Source organism: Podarcis vaucheri, assembly GCF_965113315.1.
Source record: "Podarcis vaucheri genome assembly, chromosome: 6".
NCBI lineage: Eukaryota > Metazoa > Chordata > Lepidosauria > Squamata > Lacertidae > Podarcis > Podarcis vaucheri.
In genome coordinates this window covers 62,797,296-62,816,207 of record NC_138764.1, presented here as the reverse complement: position 1 = coordinate 62,816,207, position 18,912 = coordinate 62,797,296, and the positions used below count along the sequence as shown (strand labels likewise).

General features: G+C 39.9%; 1 protein-coding gene across 6 annotated transcripts in view; it reads right to left on the bottom strand.

Moving 5' to 3' along the window:
* The window catches only part of FOXP4 (forkhead box P4), a 160,803-nt gene that overhangs the window by 95,307 nt on the left and 46,584 nt on the right, over positions 1-18,912 (bottom strand). The window contains exon 1 of one of the 6 annotated variants that reach the window (XM_082226858.1): positions 14,470-14,615. The exons of the other annotated variants lie outside the window; for them this stretch is intronic. The gene's annotated coding sequence lies outside the window, so the exon portion shown is untranslated. Of the gene's footprint in view, positions 1-14,469; positions 14,616-18,912 lie in introns of those variants that run through there. 6 annotated transcript variants of the gene reach the window in all.

Below are 18,912 nucleotides of genomic sequence, written 5' to 3'. Positions count from 1 at the left end.
CGACGGGTCATAGCCCAGCTTGGCGGTGCTGCAAACAGCATGTGGGTTCCACTGAGCTGTCAACACCGCAGCCGTAAATCAAGACTCTGGCTTCCAAAGGGCGGCTGTGCTCTCCCCAGTCAGCAGAGGCACTTGCAGGGTGTGTCCCAGAGAAAGAACCGCTTGTTAATTTTCCACATTTCCAGCTATAAAGAACAAAGTTACTTTCCGTCAGGCATTTAAACCTTACATACTGTACCGTACTCTCTCTGTTTGGAGGAGCAGCTGATTTTCAACACATGGATCAAATTAGTGTGTGCACACTTACCGGTATGCAATATAATTGCATACACCATGGCATGTAAATGCAAGACAGAGACTGTATTGTTGTAGCTACGAATGAGACTGATGCATAACTTAAACATGGGCACAACCTAGTTTTGCAGTGTAGATAGATATGCATGTGTGCTACGTGCAACGCATATGGACACACATTGTAAACAAGAGTATCTACACACATGTTACAAAGTGATCTCATGAATATCTCTCATGCATACACCATATCTGGGAACACAGCAGGGATGTTTGCAAGTAATTTTATTTCTACGACAGTATTCAGCACAATTATAAGGAAGAACATACTCATCACAGAGCTATGAAAAACACATGAGCAATTTTTAAAATGTATTTTAATATTATAAAGTTTCAATATGCTCTGTGTTGCATACTGCATATACATCAGATATACCATGCATGTAAACTTTAAAAGTTAGCATCACTATAGGTTTGAAAGCACACCATATGTGCGTCTTTAAGGCAGACACCCATTTTTTCCCCAGCTGACTTTACATTAAGACACCACACAGATGTCCAAAGGATACCAGGTGTTTTATTACAGTTTCACTAAATGCTAAAAGAAGTGCAAGATTGCAAACACAGTCTTTAGAAGCAGCTTATTGGCTAAAAAGCAACAAAGTTACAGACACTTCCTCAGTCACACAAACAGTGCTAAAAGTCTCTTATAGCAACTTCTCCACCCACCCACAATATCAACAAACCTAATACAATTGTCAGTCATATAAAACTCAGAAACATGCTCCTAAATATGTACTTTACAGGACAAACAAGCACTGAAACTGCATTGTGTTCATTTGAGAAGGCATGCAGCAACAATGGAAAATGCCACAGACTAAATAATTTTTAGACTTGGTGTTTTCAATAAAGTTCACTGGTCTACATGTCAACACATGAAAAGTAAGATATCAACAGTCCATTTCTGTATAAATAGTTCTATAAATCTAAGGTGGTGTGTGTTGCCTTCTTCGGAAATGAAAGCGATGTTTCCTTGGATTTGCCTACTATACAGGCATCAACCAAAATGACAAAAGAAAACAGTCGCAATGAAATCCCATTCAAAATTCAACAGGTTTAAAGTTTCAGCTGCACCATCTGGCTTCCAAATACCTGTGGCAACAGCTCAGACAGCACTTTCATCCTCTTCCAATGTGTACAGAACAGCCTGCGCCTTCCCTTTAAAAGCTTCCATTTTGCAGCAATTTTTGCCCAAGGACAGTTGACCCAAGGAAGGGTGGATTTGACTGCAATTTAAGAGGGTTGGGTTTTAGTCATGGCACAGTTGTACTGACCTTCCATGTGACGTGGACTGAATCCATTCCGCTCTGTGTCCTTACTGACTAAAGTGTGGATTTATAATATCACTGACCTCACAAGAAATAACACCCAACTGAAAAGGTAAGTTCAAGGATTGTTGTAAAATCCTTCCAACAATTTGACAAATGAAGAAATAGAGGCTCAGAAGAGAAGATAACTGTTCCTTTATAACGCAGAGTAAGAATCAGGAACAAAACTGGAGTCTTATTTCACCTAACTCTCCGACCCTCGGAAAGTCTTTCAGCACTTCACACGTCTGCTTCCTAATCTCTCTTTCAATGCTTCACCATTTTAATTAATTATGCTTCATTAGTTCAATCAATCAATTAATTAGCCAATCAAAGTTCAAGAGGAGTCCTACACAAATTGAGGAGAGAAAAGAGCTCTACTACAACACTAGTGCCATAATGATCGGAAGGCCAGCTTGCCAGAAGAAACTGGGATGCTGTAGCCAGCTGTATGAAGTCTCCAATAGACCCCATTTTAATTGCATTAGCCACACAACAGTAGCTTTGTTCACAAGGGGACAGCAGGGACAGCCCCCTGTTTTATGGGCTTTGGGAACCCTGTAAAGTCTGTGTGAGTTTATTAAGCCTGGTAGTGGCTTGTGCAAGAAGAATACGGCTCGTGACGGGTGCCGGAACATGTCAAGAGGGCACCAAGCCAAGCTGGTACGCAGGAGACCTGCTGCTCGATTAAGGGGATACACAGCATGGTGCATGAGAGCCAAGGGAACGGTGGACAGAATATAAGAGGCCCACCCCATACAAGCTCTCATGGGGGAATTTAATTCACTCCCTGCTGACTCTCTCACTTTGTTGTGCTCTGAAGCAAGAAATTACAAGATTTACAGGGGAAAATGACATGGCCTTACAGTCTCACACTGGGGTCTCCCTGTAACAACTATGCAGCTCACCCACAGAAGGCCATACAATCAGGAATGGGAGAAAAATGAGCGGGGGGGGGGGGGACACAAAACTAGGACACAGAAGTATACATGGCTCCACTTTTCAAACAGCAAATTCCAACACAGTAGAGACACTTCTCCATAATTATTTTAAAGTCAACATGCTAGTCATATGTACTGGTAGCCAACATTTTTTTTTTTATAGGCAGCATACAATTTTCCAACCACCTGACAATATGGAAACTAGTAGTTTGCTCTCAATCCATTTAAAAGGAAAGCTCACCCCCACTACTACCACGAAATAGGTAGAAACAGGCATGTGCCTTCAGTTCAAGAACCTAATTGCCTGGTTATTTGGAAAAGTTTGGATTTTCTCATAAATGTTTAAATGAATTATAATTTTATACCTCTCTCCTAAACTGAAAGTAAGAACAAATGAAATTCTTTAAGAACCATTTGGTCTGGAACAGGTTACCAGATAGGGCTGCCTTCTGATTTATGTTTGGAACCACTGATTGCATGTGCAATCAGTTGGAAGAGGGCGATTTGTGGTTTTGTTCATTATCAAGTATAATTTAAATTAGCTTTACACATGGATGTGTTATTATTATTCATTAGTAGACCTGAAACACCCAAAGCAGAATTAATAAAGAGTAATTAATAGCTTGGGTAGACTATTCAGGATATACAAGTAATTGGGCAAAATCTGAATTAATACCAGTGGGCAATTGCAGACAACTTACTTTGTATACTAACTGGTGATTTTGTTGGTGCCCAGAGGTCTTAACATAGCTAGGTATTTTGGTTCCAGGAGATATTCATCAAACAATTACACTGAATTTGAATCGGTTGATAAAGGTTTTCCAGTGATTTGGAACAATGAGCCTCACTCAAATTTAATATTTGGGGTTAGGTTAATGCACTTTAGATGAATATTTTGTCATGGATAATAAATATACTATGTGGTGTTTCGTTGCATAATCTCCAAGTATCTTTTCAATGGACTAATGACATATTTCAGAAGTTTATGCAGGATAATTCTACACTACATTTTTCACTTAAGAGAATGCAGCTGCCAATATTGGAAGGAGGCAGATATTAGTTTACATGACAGGGCATATTTGTCAGCATGTACAAAAGATTGGCAATTTTTCCCCCTTCCTTGAATTCCCCAGCTTGGGCAATTTTAGAGATAGCTTATTTGGCACCCTTATTTAGATGGTTAGTGCTGGGGTCTAGGTTTCATAAAAGGAAAGATTCTATGCCACGTAACAGACAACTAAACTTGTAAAGTGTTGTTTATAAGTGTTACAAGGGGTTTTTTTTGGGGGGGGGGTCATACTCCTCTGATGCCTTGATCCAGCAACTGTTTAAAGCTAATCAAGCCTTCTAATTCCACGGAATATCCAAACTAGCTTCCTGGTGAGGTGGTGGAGGATTAAAGGGCTCGGCGTGAGACAGCAAATGGGCGGGGGCCCCTTCTCAACAGAAAAAGCCAGAGTTGAGAGCAGAGTTTACCAGTGATGTGACCTAAAAGTAAAGCAGCAAAGCTAGAGAGAGCCATGTCTGATTTCTGCTGGAATCCAAGGCTGTGGGCAATGGGGTGTTAATAAGGTGAATCCCTCCATTATAGGCTCAGGTTGTATATATGTGTAAATAAACCATAGATCATAAAGACACCACAGTCTCCACTGTCCCTAATTCCAAAAGGAAACACACAACCCTGGGCAAGCATCTGGAACCCCTGAAATCTCACACGGCTTGGGAGGGGAGGGGAAGAAGTGAATAAATGTATAGTATAATAAAAGATGTTTAATTTATAATGTAAAATTTGAAAAATTAATAATATATCATATCATATTATATTATATTATATTATATTATATATTATATTATATTATATTTAAAAAATGGAATCTCACAAAGCTTGGAAATTGGTATGGAGTGCAACAATAAGCTCAAGAACTCAGGTGTGGAATAGGGAATTGGAGGGCATCATGCAGCCCAAACAATGAAAATTTGCTTTAGAGTCTGTATGGAAAATTTCCTTAGACTTGAAACTGAGACTGATCTAGCAAAAATTAATATTTGAGTATATTAGACTCCACAACATTTGTATAGGAAAGCACTGTCTAATGAAGGAAGATGTTGGAGGTATAATGCCCCATACCTGTTTTAAGGACTAAATTCTATCCTTTTAGCCCCTCCTGCTACAAGTATTCAATACACAAAGCACCTTGCGTCCCAGAGCAATGATTATGCCATTTATTTCCTTTATTAGCCTAACAACAACAAAAACTATTATAAAATTGAAACTGATCAATAAACATGAAACAAACTTGCTGGTAAAGAGTTCTGTAGATAAAAGCACAAACAGACAAAGGGCTAGGCATGGGGATGTAGGTTTTAACAAGGAATGAAAAATTAGAGGAATGCAAATAATCAGTAAAAGAATATGGAAATGATAAGCAAGAGCTAGAAAATGAATGTATCTGAAGATAAGAGAACCTTCAATGCAAAGATGGAAAAAGGTAACAAGTGAAGCTAAATATATATTCAGAAACATGATATATTTGCATGCAGAAAAAATAAGATGGGCAATAGATCCCCGAATAAAAACTGATATTCTACATCAGAGTAACCCCCTTGACTTCAATTTATCTACTCTGAGTATGACCAACACTGAATAATACACTCAATAGGTTGAAGCAATGATCAACTAAAACAATAAGTAAAGCGGGACAAAATAATGGAACCAAGCATGGGCACAATTAACAAGAAAATGTTATTAAAATTGTTGTTTTCTGACAACTGAAAATTACAAGACTAATGTTGACATCTGAGAGGAAAGAAGGAATTGGAAGAGAACATTTGTTTATTTGTTTGTTTATAATCATTTATAGTCCACTCTTCTTCCCCAAGGATCCCTAAGATCTCTATCTTGAGGAGAAGAAGTAGTAATCACATGATCAATAGATAAAGAAATGGAAAGAGAAGAGTCCAGAGGAAAAATATGATATTCTCTTTGAAAGATTTGGCTTCAGAGAATGAGAAAGCCATGAGGAAATAAGAAGACAAGATGAAAAATTAACAAAAGAAGAGAGAAGATCAGAGACAGAAAGTAACACAACATTGTCACCATGAACATGATTATTATAACCAAAAAATAAGACATGGACAAGAATAAAAAGCAAGGTGATTAAAATAGAACATTTAAAAACATTGGTAGACAGAGGAAGAGGACAAGGAAACAAAAGAACCATTAATGGAAATGTGGCAAGTATGGTTAGATAGATAAGACAAAATGAAGAGAATGACCAAAAGTATTGAGAGGACAGAACAAGAAGAACAAGGACAGATCAAGATGAATAGACTATTAGCACTCTTCACTTGACTGATAATTAAATAAAGTAAAAGTAGCTTCTGTTGAGTGGTAAGAACAAACAAAAAACTGATGAAGATCAAATAGAGTTAGGTAAAAGAAAAACCAACAAATGAAAGAAAACATATTCAACCAGTTTAGAAAGAAAGAAAATAAGATAAATTAAATGATTGTCAACAGAATCAGTTAGTGCTAAGGGAAAGCTTGCCAAAACATTACAAAAATATAGGTAATGGTAAGATCTCTAGAAACCATTTTAAGGGAAAAAGACAAAACAGGAATAAAAGAACCAAAGGTCTTTTTGGATGAAGACAAACAGAAAGACCATTCAAAGAAACAGGGGATAAAGGAAAAAGAAGGCAGCAGAGAGGTTCCAAAAAGAAAGGGGGAAAGAAGCAAATGCCATAAATATCAGAAATAAACAGCAGTTGATTTATATCACAAAAAAATGACCAAGAATCTGAGGAGCTGAGTGAGAGAAAGAAGAAAAAAGGTGGCACAATAATTTAACAACTGAAGAGAGACAATGAGCATTGTGGAAAAATCAGTGTTGAATATTGCCTAACGGGGGAAAAGGGTGAGCATTAAGTCTAGACTTCTAAAAAACCAGTGTGCTCAGGACCTGCGCCATTAACGTGCAAGTTGTCTAATATATGAATGAAGAGACCAGAAGTAAGAAGTAAGCCAAGGCTGAGAAAGAAAGGATTATGAGACCAGGCAGAAGAATAAATTATAGTAGAAAGAACGGAGCTAAATAGTGAAACCACCTTATTAGGAGAAGATGAAGAGAGAGAAAACAGGAGGTAATTGCAAAGAAATCCTTCAAGAGAAGGGTTTCATCTAGGATCACAGAGTAGAATCGAGGAGAGTAAAAGCAAGCAAGTGGTGATCAGAAAAAAAGAATGAAAGCAAAAGCAGCAAAACAAGAAAGTTTATTGCAATATCTGAAAGATCAACTAGGTTACTCTACTAGGAGAGATGACAGAACATACTGCACTACCTCTTCCTCTGCCTTTCAGTACCAAAAGTTAGAGATGCAGGATACTTCCTGGTAGGGGCTTAAGAATGTTGACAAGAGTTTCATAGAGATGCCATGAAGAGGATGGTCAGATCGTGAGAAGGATTTAGAAGAGCTTGGGGAGTTGGTGCTGGATGATCCTGGATGATCTTGAGTGGGAGGGGGGTCCTAGCAGATTAGGGGAAGTGAAGTAAGGACCCCAAGAAGTGTCTGGCGGGATCAAGTGGATTGGCAGAGGAGTATTCAATCCCCTGACATCAGACATCCCTAGCCAGATACCACTGTTGTGGAGCTGTCTTTGGACTCTCCTGTCACTTTTTTATATATTTTATTTTCTCTTTTTATAACAACAATAATTTTCATACATATTCAATCCAAATTTACTTGATTGACCTCCCCCCGTTTCCATTTCCCCCCTTTTATTTCCCTTGGATCTAGCTATTTTTCCACATAATTTCAAATTCTTTTTCATATCCTAATTCTATTTTCAGCTCATAAATGCTACAACAATCCTGCTAATGTTTCCACATTTTTACAGTGTTCTTTAAAGTAATCTATTTTTAAAAATCCATTCTTGATTAAATTTTTCCTCATCTTGGTACCTGACCTTCCCAGTTAATTTAGCCATTTCGGCATAGTCTATCATCTTAAGTCATCCATTCTTCTTTCATTGGGACATTCTTGTCTTTCCACTTCTGGGCAAGCAGCATTCTGGCAGCTGTGGTCGCAAACATAAATAAGCTCTTTTGCTTCTTTGGCACTTCATCTCCTAATATTCCTAGTAGAAAGGCCTCTGGTTTTTTGACAAATGTATTTGTAAAGATTTTTTTCATTTCATTATATATCATTTCCCAGAAGCCCTTTACCCTTTTGCATGTCCACCACATATGAAAAAACGTACCTTCTTTATCTTTACATTTCCAGCATAAATCATACAAATTTTTATACATCTTAGCAAGTTTAACCGCAGTTAAATATAATCAATACATCATTTTCATATAATTCTTTTAGTGAACTGCATGCCATGAATTTAAATTGCAAATGGGTCACTAGCTATATATATTTAAAATTACCATTTTTTCTAGAAAGGGTAAATCCAGATTAAAAGTTTGGGGGTGGGGTATGGATGCTACAGATGCCATGAAGACCTTGCGGGGGGGGGGCATGCATGAGGAACACCCATCCCACAACAAACATCCACTTAGATTAGATTCTATTATCCCATTGCCATCAAGAAAAAGTAATCCTAGCATAAGCAGTCATTACATCTCAGTACTGTAAAAGTCTGCTAGAGGCTAGAGCTAAGGTTTGCTACATGGTTGTATCCATGAAAAAAATGGAGCCTTTCACAAGGAAAAGAACAGGTAAAAGGAACCACCATATTCATATTACTCTACAAATTCTCAGTGATTAGCCTGAAACAAAGACACAGAAAGAGAAGATTGTAACAGGGAATTCAGTTTTGGTGTGCAACTGTGGAGTGGCACTTTCATCTAAAGACAGAATGTAAGAGACATTGAAGACTCAAAAAGCTACTGAAAAGAGATTTTTCCTTGAAAAGAGAATCTGATAAATTTCTGAGAAAGGTAATCAACCCAAATGCTCTGAGTATTTTAATTATTTTATTTTAAATATTTTTATTTGATGAGGACATTTTGCAATATCATTTTGGATCTTTGCCTTTTCTTTTGCTTCCCTTGGTTTTGTTTTTCCTAAGAGGAATATTAGCAACAATTCAAAGTCACTTGGCAATTGTGTTAGCCCTTTGGCATCTTCTTAGGATGAAATACGATGCTCCCCTATGAGAATATTCTGGCTGACATACAAATACTCTTCTTTAGATTTTTAACCCACATAATTCAAAGAGGCTTAAAATCACATTTTTAAAATGAGTTTCAAAAAAAAGTTGTTTAAAACTATAAACTGTGTAAAAGACAAACATGTTATCTGATATAGCCACCAAATCTCTGACAGTTACATGTTTGCCCAAATAAGAAGGTCTTGTTTTGATGCTTCTATACTCTGGTTTAATCAACTATCTGAAGGAAGAGAGTTCTAGAGTAGCTATCAGAAAACCCCATTTGAACATCTTCATCATTTGTACACAGTGCATTAAAAAAACAAATCTAGTGGTCAAGTCGGCTGACAATAGCAAACATGACAGAACAGATGGGAAGAACAGCTGGGCTGAGAACTAGGAGACTCTGGCTCTGTAAATGGCTGCGCCGTATGATATAGCACCCAGATTACAAGATGGAGCATCTCCCAGATAGTAAATGGCTTTTGGATACTGGAGTGGCTGCCTACCAAGAATGGCCACTGACAGTCCTCATCAAGCAAGGCTAAAAAGGCCTCCTGTACAGGCTGGGACTTTGCCTCGGCAACTCAAGTATTCCTTTGCTTCTGGCTCTCAACTTGCGCTCTGGTTTAGACACCCCAGTTCTGTTCCTTAGCTCTTGGCCCCCACTCAACAGTTGCCTAATGATCAGCTCAGATGTGAAGCTATCAACCAGAATTATCCACTGTTCCAATCATTCCATCTTAGCAAGCATTTCAGCTTCGTAAAAGGAATTATTCCTTCTCTCCTCCCCCGGTACACTGTTCTGGAGGATCTCCCAATGCCCCCCACAAACCAATTTCAGGGGGTGCACAGGAGGATGAGAGGGAAGGAGGCCCACTGCAAAAGTGGAAGTCCTTGCCCTGGGCTTCTGCTGATGGGGCTAAATTCAACCCATTCTACTCTTAATATTATATCGTGGCTAAGTTCACATGTCAAATTAAGCCATGGTTAAAATATAGTTAAAAACATTGACCAGGAAATAAGAGAGTCTGGCTCGACATGACATCTGATCTGGGGCTTGCTGCTTGTTTTCCAAAACCAACCATGAGCAGTATGCCAAGAACAAAGTTCAGTTACTGCTCATGATTTATCTGGAAAGAAACAAACCCATAAGTCAAGGTTCTGGTGTCATGACAAGGCAAACTCTTGTCTAGTTTCTTCCATGGTACAGCACCAGGACTGGAGCAAGAACTTTACAACACTGTATACCAGCTTGCTGCTTGTTCATGTTAAAACCACAGCTTGTTCCAAAAACTATGGTTAATGTGATGTGTGAGCCAAGCCACAAAGGAGAAAGAGAAAGCATGAATACATGCATGTGTGATGTTCTGCTGAAAGTATATTTAATGAAGCATTCACTTTAATGGTTTATATTATGTACTGTATATTCATATTAAGAATCAAAAATGCACCAAGAACTGAGAGCCATGGATGAGTTTGAGTTTGGAAAATGAAAAGTGTTTCCATTTCAAAAACATTAACCTGAGATCTGTATTCTTTTCAAAATCTTCCCCACCCTGCCCAATTTTAATCCACACCAATCAGCGGCATTTCTGGGGAAAGAATTTAGCTTTGGGAGCTTACTGACTTTTTCAAAGTGAATTTTAGTTCCGACTTATGCTCTGGGTTCTAAGCCAATGTAGTGTGGATCCAAGTATTCGGCTCAATAGTTGTTTCTGTCTGTATTTCTTTCTGTCTGATTTTCAGCTGCTACTTTATGGCTTAGCTGCAAATATCCAGAGCTACAAAGCCTGCAAAAAGGGTTGTGTGTGTACACATCTAGCAACAGAGAAAGTCTACAATTAATTCCAGGTGCACATGGGCACTAAGAAAATCTTGTCAGTATCAGATCTCAAGAAGAAATAGGAGCTGCTGCTGTGAAGAATCCCACACTTTAGAAGTTTGAAGATCATCACCCTCTTAGGCAATGAATCAGCAGACCTGTTGCTGTCTACTTCAAAATGTTATAGGGACGTAGTTGAAAAGAGATATATTCCCTCCAACTTTTCAGCTGACCAAAATAGTGGCCAGACTTAAGAGTTGTGGTCATATCGGGTAATACTTTTCCCCACATGATAGATGAGCAGCTGCTTCTCAAATTGTACAATGAACCTAGACATCTTTCCCTCAAAGAAGCACTTCTAAGGAAATTGCATTTTCCTGCCCTTTAAAATGCAGGGATTTTGTCACTGAAAAATGCAGTTTTGCTCCAGCTTTTCCTTAATGTGATAGTTATGGCAATTAGAGGTTTGGTTGTGCAAGAATACTTACTGGCCAGTAGCACTAACAATACTGCTTTCCTCAAAACCACTCCAATGCAAATACTTTACAACCAATTATATTTATTTTATTTCTTTGCTTTGGGAAAAAGTGTCTTTAGAGACAAAGCAACTTTCTGCTATACTATGGAAATGTAAGGGTTTTCCAGGTGAGTAAGGCTAATCTCTCCTCAGATCAATGCACAGGAATAATTTCATGAACATTTTCAACCCCCCCCCCTCCCCATTTCTCCCCTTTTGTTCTTTGAAAGCAGAAGATTTGATGTACCAGAGCGGACTGTCCTGGATGCAGGCAGTATGCCTCTAGGAAGATTGCCCAATGCAAGAGACAAACACCTGGAGGAATGTGACACGAAATCAGCCAAAAGTAAGAGCAAGATGAAGCTTAATTAAGTTTTCTGGCATCTGCTTTTATCTTAAAACATTGTAATAATAGCATCATGCATTGCACAAATATATTTATTTCTCTCTCTCCACACATACACACACCTGCAAAAAAAGGTCTGTTCTAGTGTTGCCACCCTCTGGACCTCGATCAAGTCACATACTCTCCCTTAAATATGAAACTGCTTCATCTTAGAGACTAGTTTTCATTTAACGGTTTAACATTTATGCAATGTATGAATGTCAAGAAATGGTTCCAGAAACTGTCCTGCAGGCTTACCTTGGGTGCTTAAAGCAAGAGGATGCCCAACCAGTACCAAGGTGTTTTTGAATACCATGTGACCACATTTTTGAAAACTTACAGAATTCTCCACTCCCTGTAATCAGCACAAGTCCTAAATTTTGGAAGCAATAATATCTTATGCTTCTGCATACACACAGTATTTTGGAGTTTGGATAAAGGAAAACATAGTAAACACTCCCTTGGGAGGCTTTTAACATTTATTTTTTAGTCTTCAGACCCCCTTTCAGCAGCATATTCAACTAACAAACATGGTTATGCATTATTCTTTAAAGTGGAGGAACAGATTTTCATGACAACTAAATCCAAAGCTATAAAATATAGTAAAATCTGCAAACAAGTTATCAAAGCTGATAACGTCATCTTAGTACTAATACCATTACTACTTTTGTAAGTTACTGAATTACGGTATATAGAAAGCTTGTTTGGAATCACTTTAGAGGAAGATTTATAGGGCTTTATATAGAATTGGGAGGTGGGAAAAGAGCAAGTTCCTCGTTCAAACAGAAGCAGATTTTCATCAAGTGCCATACAAAGGCCAACGTTTAGTTGCATTTGTCCACCAGCCGTTATATTTCTGATAGTCACCTTTCATCAGCCACTCTAGATCCAGCCCTAGAAACCAAGCACTCCATTCTCATTTCAGCATTGCACTTTAAATGAGATTCTTCTCTTCCAACTTGTATTTCCATTGCTTTCTAATTGCTGTGCGTAAGGTTGCGGCGGGACTGTCAAGGACACTTACAGGATGATGCCCGTGAGATTACCAATGAGAAGAGACATATCTGCACCCCCATCACACTCATACAATTTTTAGATGGTATTTTCTTGTCTTCGTTTCGGCTACTGCCTCACTTCATTTTTACTAGCAATTCCTGGAATACATCTCTCTCTTTCCTATGTAGGGTTGGCATGCCAGTACGAAATACTGTCAAATGACTGCCAACTTGACTGCAGTCAAATATTCCATGAAGCCATGATGTTGACGATACACATATAATTGGTCTGCTATGTGTTGTATACAATTCCTTTTTAAAAAACTGACTTGAATTTTTTATTTTGATCTATTTGTTTTAAAGTGGAATTTCAGGCTGACCTTGGCGTTCCAAAATAAAAGCAAAAAAGAAGGTTTGTTTCAGTGAACAATTAACATCAATAGAGATCTTATCTAACATTGGTTGCTTTCAGATAATATCCCAAGTCATGGTTTGGAGGACTGGGAATGAGGCACATGCTCACACACTGCCTCTTCCTACCTCCGCTCAAGATCTCAGTTAAATACATTGCTTTCTTGTTAAATCAAACTACAGCATGCCAGAAAGGCCACTGAACCACAGTGGCAAACCAGGATCACTTCACACCATTGCTTGCTATTTTGGATGTAGTGAAACACTACGGCATGATTAAACCAGGAAGCAATGTGCTATATAAAGTTGCATGTAAAGGGAGATGAGAATGTGCAAGCACATGGCTAATTTCTTATTTCCCAACCCGTGGTTTGGAGTACTATCTGAATGTTAAAAGTTATGGCATGCCATTGATTGTAAAACATTGCAAATTTTTAAAAACATTAGTATCATTGCTTCACAAAAACAGCTACTCAAATTATAAAAGGAAGTATCAAAACTGTTGAGTATATATTTGCTGTTTGGGAATCAAGTTGATGCTTTGCAGAGCAATCCAACCCCCACTTATGCCAAGCTGTGTGGGTATAGATTGAGCAGAGGCATCCCTCCGCTCAGCTCCCCCAGGTGAGTGGGCCTCTGAACAGACAAGAGATCTGCTGGTGATAGCCTTGCCAGGGAGTAGCCCCAAAATGGGACATTCCAAGGGGTACGGTGGAACTAGACCAAAATCTGCTGGATCCCGAATTGGTCTTACAGCCATCCCTAGCTGGCATCTAATCACTGTGCCAGTCTAGAGCATGTGCAGGCCTGATTGTGTTATTCCCCCCCCCCCACTAAAAACATGTGATCAGGGCTGTGGTTGTGGGAAAGGGAAATGCTTATGAATCTTAAAATTTGGTGGTCTATATTGGGTTGTTTTTTGAATTTGGATTACAGATTTTGTGGTTTTATATTCTGATTTAATCCTGTTAACCACCCTGAGACCTGCGGGTATAGGGTGGTTTATAATTTAATTAAATAAATAAATAAATAAATAAATAAATAAAAGGTTGGTGTTTTTTTAATGATGAGACAGCACAAATACTAGATGAGATCTCATACACAATTAATGGAGAAGTATGCCATATGCAAAAAACAACTTTGTTTTGGGAGAAGGTTGCAAAGGGTCAAGAAGGCGATAAATGAAGCCCATGGGCTGCCAGTTGGCAACCACTGGTTCAGATTACACTTTTTAATGTAACAACTGTAGGATTTTGTTAGGGGAAAGCGTGTAAAATGAGTAGTAGAGCACAATCTTTTCATATGCAAGGTTCCCAGATGCGATACTGGGCCTCGTCAACCTTTTTTTTAGGGTTTCGGTATCAGGTAATGGGGAAGACCTCTGCCTGAGATCCTGGAGCTCTGCTGCTGTAGCCACCAGACCGTGAATACAATCACGCAAGTGGGAGAAAAGCAATAAGGCCTCCAAAGGGTTAATCTCTTCTCCAGATGTTCTCAGCAGTGGCTCCCCAGGAAGTCAAGAGCAGTCAATGTGCAGTATGGCTCAGAGGATTCTTCTTCCCCTCCTCAAGCCTGTCTTACCAAGTAGGTTGGAGGGGTTGTTGTTTTTCATCACACTGCCCTGGTCTCTTGCTTTCCAGTCTCTGTAACGCTCCCTCTTTCCAAGGATTAAAGAGGATCTGAACTTGGAAAGGTGGGGTTCTGGTGGGGAGGACTTAGCCCAAGTTAAAAACTCATTAATGTGCAAAGGCTAGAGCTCTTTTGAATCTCGTTACAGGATGTTAACACACTGGAGGTCTCTTGATGTTCCCACAGCAACCACTGTGGGAGTTCCCAGACGCTAGGCAACCCTCCCATGACCCTGGCTGACCTTTCCCCTTCTATGACCCTTGCCACAATGTAAGCGCGCGCTATTGAATCCCAGGACGTTTTTCAGCTGGGCCCCACCATTGAAACCTAAGGATTTCCCCCTAACACCATCAAATTTGCTAGAGAAAGATGGGAAGTGATCCCTCCATTCTTTCCACTCTCTTCAGAAAGAGTCTGCGGAAGCCTCACTGGAAGTTGTTTCTAATAGTCTACTCCTTGCAAGGAGGTGGGAGTTGTTCTCCCCATTCCCCCAGTGCACGTTCAGAGCAGCAAAATTACAATACAGCAACTGCATGTTTACTGTAGGCTAAAGCAGCTTTCAGACTACAGATATACAGACCCTTCTGAGCTAAAGCATGAGTGGGAATATAAATAGACACTCCCAAGACTGCTTTGAAAATGAACACATTTCAGAATGAACAAGGCACCACAGAGCATTTTGCTGGAGCCACATTTCAAGATCCAGGCTACCTAGAATCAAGGGCGCTTGACCCACAGACCTTCAAAATGTGTGGAAATAGCCATAACATAATTTTAAGGTAAAGGTAAAGGTACCCCTGCCCGTACGGGCCAGTCGTGACCGACTCTAGGGTTGCGTGCTCATCTCGCTCAAGAGGCCGTGAGCCGGCGCCGTCCGAAGACACTTCCGGGTCACGTGGCCAGCGTGATGAAGCTGCAGCTGGCGAGCCAGCACCAGTGCAGCACATGGAAACGCCGTTACCTTCCCACTATAAAGCGGTACCTATTTATCTACTTGCACTTAAGGGTGCTTTCGAACTGGTAGGTGGACAGGAGATGGGACCGAACGACGGGAGCTCACCCCGCTGCGGGGATTCGAACCGCCAACCATGTGATCAGCAAGTCCTAGGCACTGAGGTTTTACCCACAGCGCCACCCCAAGTCCTAGGCACTGAAGTTTTACCCACAGCGCCACCCCAAGTCCTAGGCAGTGAGGTTTTACCCACAGCGCCACCTGTGTCCCCTAACATAATTTTACTGATTCTTAAATCGCTGTTTCACTGGACCATACAGAGAGCTCAAATGGAACACAATCCTCCACACCTCCATCTCCCAAAAGAAGACATTGTTCAGGTCAGAGCCGCAACACATATGTCCATATTGTCTGCACTAGGAAAGTTTTACGGATATGTGGATAGATATTTCCTATTCTGGCAACCTGTTCCAAAACACGCCCTATGAAGACTTGTACCCATAATTTGAAAAAAGAAAAAAATAGCAATGTTATGGGTAATAACAAGCTTGAAGCTGGACAGATGAAGCCTGGCATATTTTAAGAGAATTAATTACCATGGCTTTGATCACCTCCATCACAGCTAGTTTTATTATCAGGATTTCAGATCTTCCTACTGCCGTTTCCATCTCCACAAGCAGTTCATTGGTGACCAGATTGCTTTTGTAGGCATCTGAAAAGTCTTTATCTATGGTATGACTACACACAGAAGCATTATAATACACAACACTTCTTTATGCCAGTACAGCCAACATGGTACTCTCCAGATGTTTTTGGACTCCCAGGTCCCATCAGCCCAAGCCAACATGGCCAATGGTCAGGGATGGTAAGAGTTGTAGTCCAACATCTGGATAGTAATACATTGACTATCCTTGCCTTATTGCATGTGTACAAATTGCATGCGAGTCACAGAATCATATAATTGTAGAGTTTGAAGGGATCCCATGGGTCATCTAGTCCAACCCCCTGCAATGCATTATCTGCATAAAGTTGTGCAACAAATGCGATAAGGACTGTTTAAAAAGCATTAGTGCTTCTGCATGAAGAATTATCACAGATATTTTGAGCAGTTGGCAAAGGCAAGTGGCAACATCTATACCAAGACATATGCATACAAGATCATTGACTATCTTATGTATATTTCAATGCAACAGTATCAGTGTGCTTACAGAGCCAGAAGCGAAATACGACAATATTGTTATTGCTGGGTTGTTGTTGTTTTTTTATATAAAACAACAACAACAAGAAGTAGGTGCTGCAGAATGACTTTTTTTTTTTAAGTCCCTGGTTACAGGCTCACAACTGAATTAAAGACCGGACACATTACAGAGAAAAAGGAAGGAAAGTAAATGAAACTATAACGTGGCTGTTCTGTTTTCCTGACAGCAGCACACAGTGTTTAGTGTTTTCTCAGAGTCTGCCTTGTATCAAATTGGAAAGGGCAAGCTCCACAGGAGAAAGGTTACTTGGAGGTGGGGGTAAAGACAGGAACCCAAAAGAGCTGCAATACCCACAAACACTGGGAACATAGGGCTGGGAGGTTTGATTAATTGACCAACTTTCAAAGGATATAGAAGCATGACTGGGCATTTAGGTTACTGTAGCACTTTATGTGTGATTTTTTTTTTCCTTTGCATGGAAAAAGGTTCCCGCAGGGGCAATATGATCTATTAGGTAACAGGTCAAAGTTTGGGAGTTAGCCATGTATAACAAAACAAATCAAATCTACAAGGTCAAATCTTTGTTTCATAAGTTATTACTTTAGACATCTAGCAATAACCAAGTTTGCCTGTCAGAGCTCAGACTTGATACCCAGTTGCCAAATCATATGCTGGAGCTTCTGCTTTGCCCTCTGATAAATTGCGACCTTTCTGCGATACATAAAAGAAATAGCTCCAGGAACCACTGAACTTTCCAACACATCTGCATGCAGCACTCAAGGGATCTGCTTGCCCATCCCAGATTTCTTTCTTCAACCATCCTGAATTCAAGTTCAGCAGCTCCTCTCTTCCTAACACCCTCCTCCCTTTTTCTAGCCTCAGGACCATACGCCAGCTGCAGGTCACACAGCCTCCTTGTTTCTTTCATCTCTATTTAAACAAGCTCTTCAGCTCTGCCCGTTGCATGGAAACAGACACTCCGTCTTGTTCAAAAGTGACGAGCGCTCTCTTGCCAGTGCTGTTTGTTTCAGTCTAAACTCCTGTCAGATGCCTGACTTCTGACTCTCTCTGTTTATCTCCCTCTCCTTCTGTCACCTCATTACTCCACAGCCCAGCTCACGTTTCCAGGCCTTGTTTACCAAAAGCTCAGGAGTTGGGCACTTTGTCTGATGGGAAGAGGTGGAGAGAACATGTTATACCTGCACAGCAGCTGGAATAACCACAACAAAATCCTCTACTGTGATCTTCAAAATGTGTTCTTACAGTATGTGTACCATGAACAGATCTCTTCAGTGAAGCAACATCAGCAGGGTCTTGGGTTGCAGCTACTTTATAAAATATACCAACCTTAAGAGAACAAAAAATCCTTGAGTTGACCAAGCAGAGGCCTCAAAACCAGGAATCTGATAGTTCTAATCCCTACTCTGAGCCTTATTGTTGTTTGGGCAAATCACTTTGTCTCTCTGTAGGAAAATGGCCAATGTGCTACTGCCTTCCATGTGGAGCACAATCAGCAAAGGCTTATGTTGTTCTAGGTGTTTGGTCGTTTTGCAGTAACCCAATGACACTTGCATGGGAATCAGCATTCAAAATCATTACCTCCTTTGCCAAAGGAATAGAATGCAGCATTGAGAAGGCACCTAGCTCATAGTGCAAGCCAGAGACTACACAACTTGGGGGGAAGGGTTGAGAGATTTTTTCAAATAGGCCGGGGGGGGGGGCACACATCCAGAAGTATTCTGGAAAAGGGCTATTATATTTTTGCACCAGACATCTCCAGAAAAACAAAAGTAGCTCAGTTAATCCCACAATGAACTCCATAAAAAGCATGTGGATGGAGCTGTAGAATTTCTATACAGACAGCACTGAATCATATAAAATCCTAGAAGCAAGCACTGTCTAGACATACTTATTAAAGTCCACCTACTAGTCTGTGTTCATCAAACATGATCAGATCCAGGATGTCCATACTCAAACTTTGGGAGATGATTCATGTACGCAGGTGAATTAGAGAATGCTATCACCCAGAGCAAACTAAATGCATCTAGCATGTCAAAAGCAACTGTTCTGAAATGTGTAGTGCTGAACACCACATATACAAACACACTGTATTATATAAGCAGTTTCAACAAATACCTGTAACACAGGATAAAGCAGGAGATGTGTGTGTGTGTTGAGCTTCATATATACAAATGGCTTCTGACACAGAAAATACATGTCCAAAATCGCCCTAACAAAGACTAG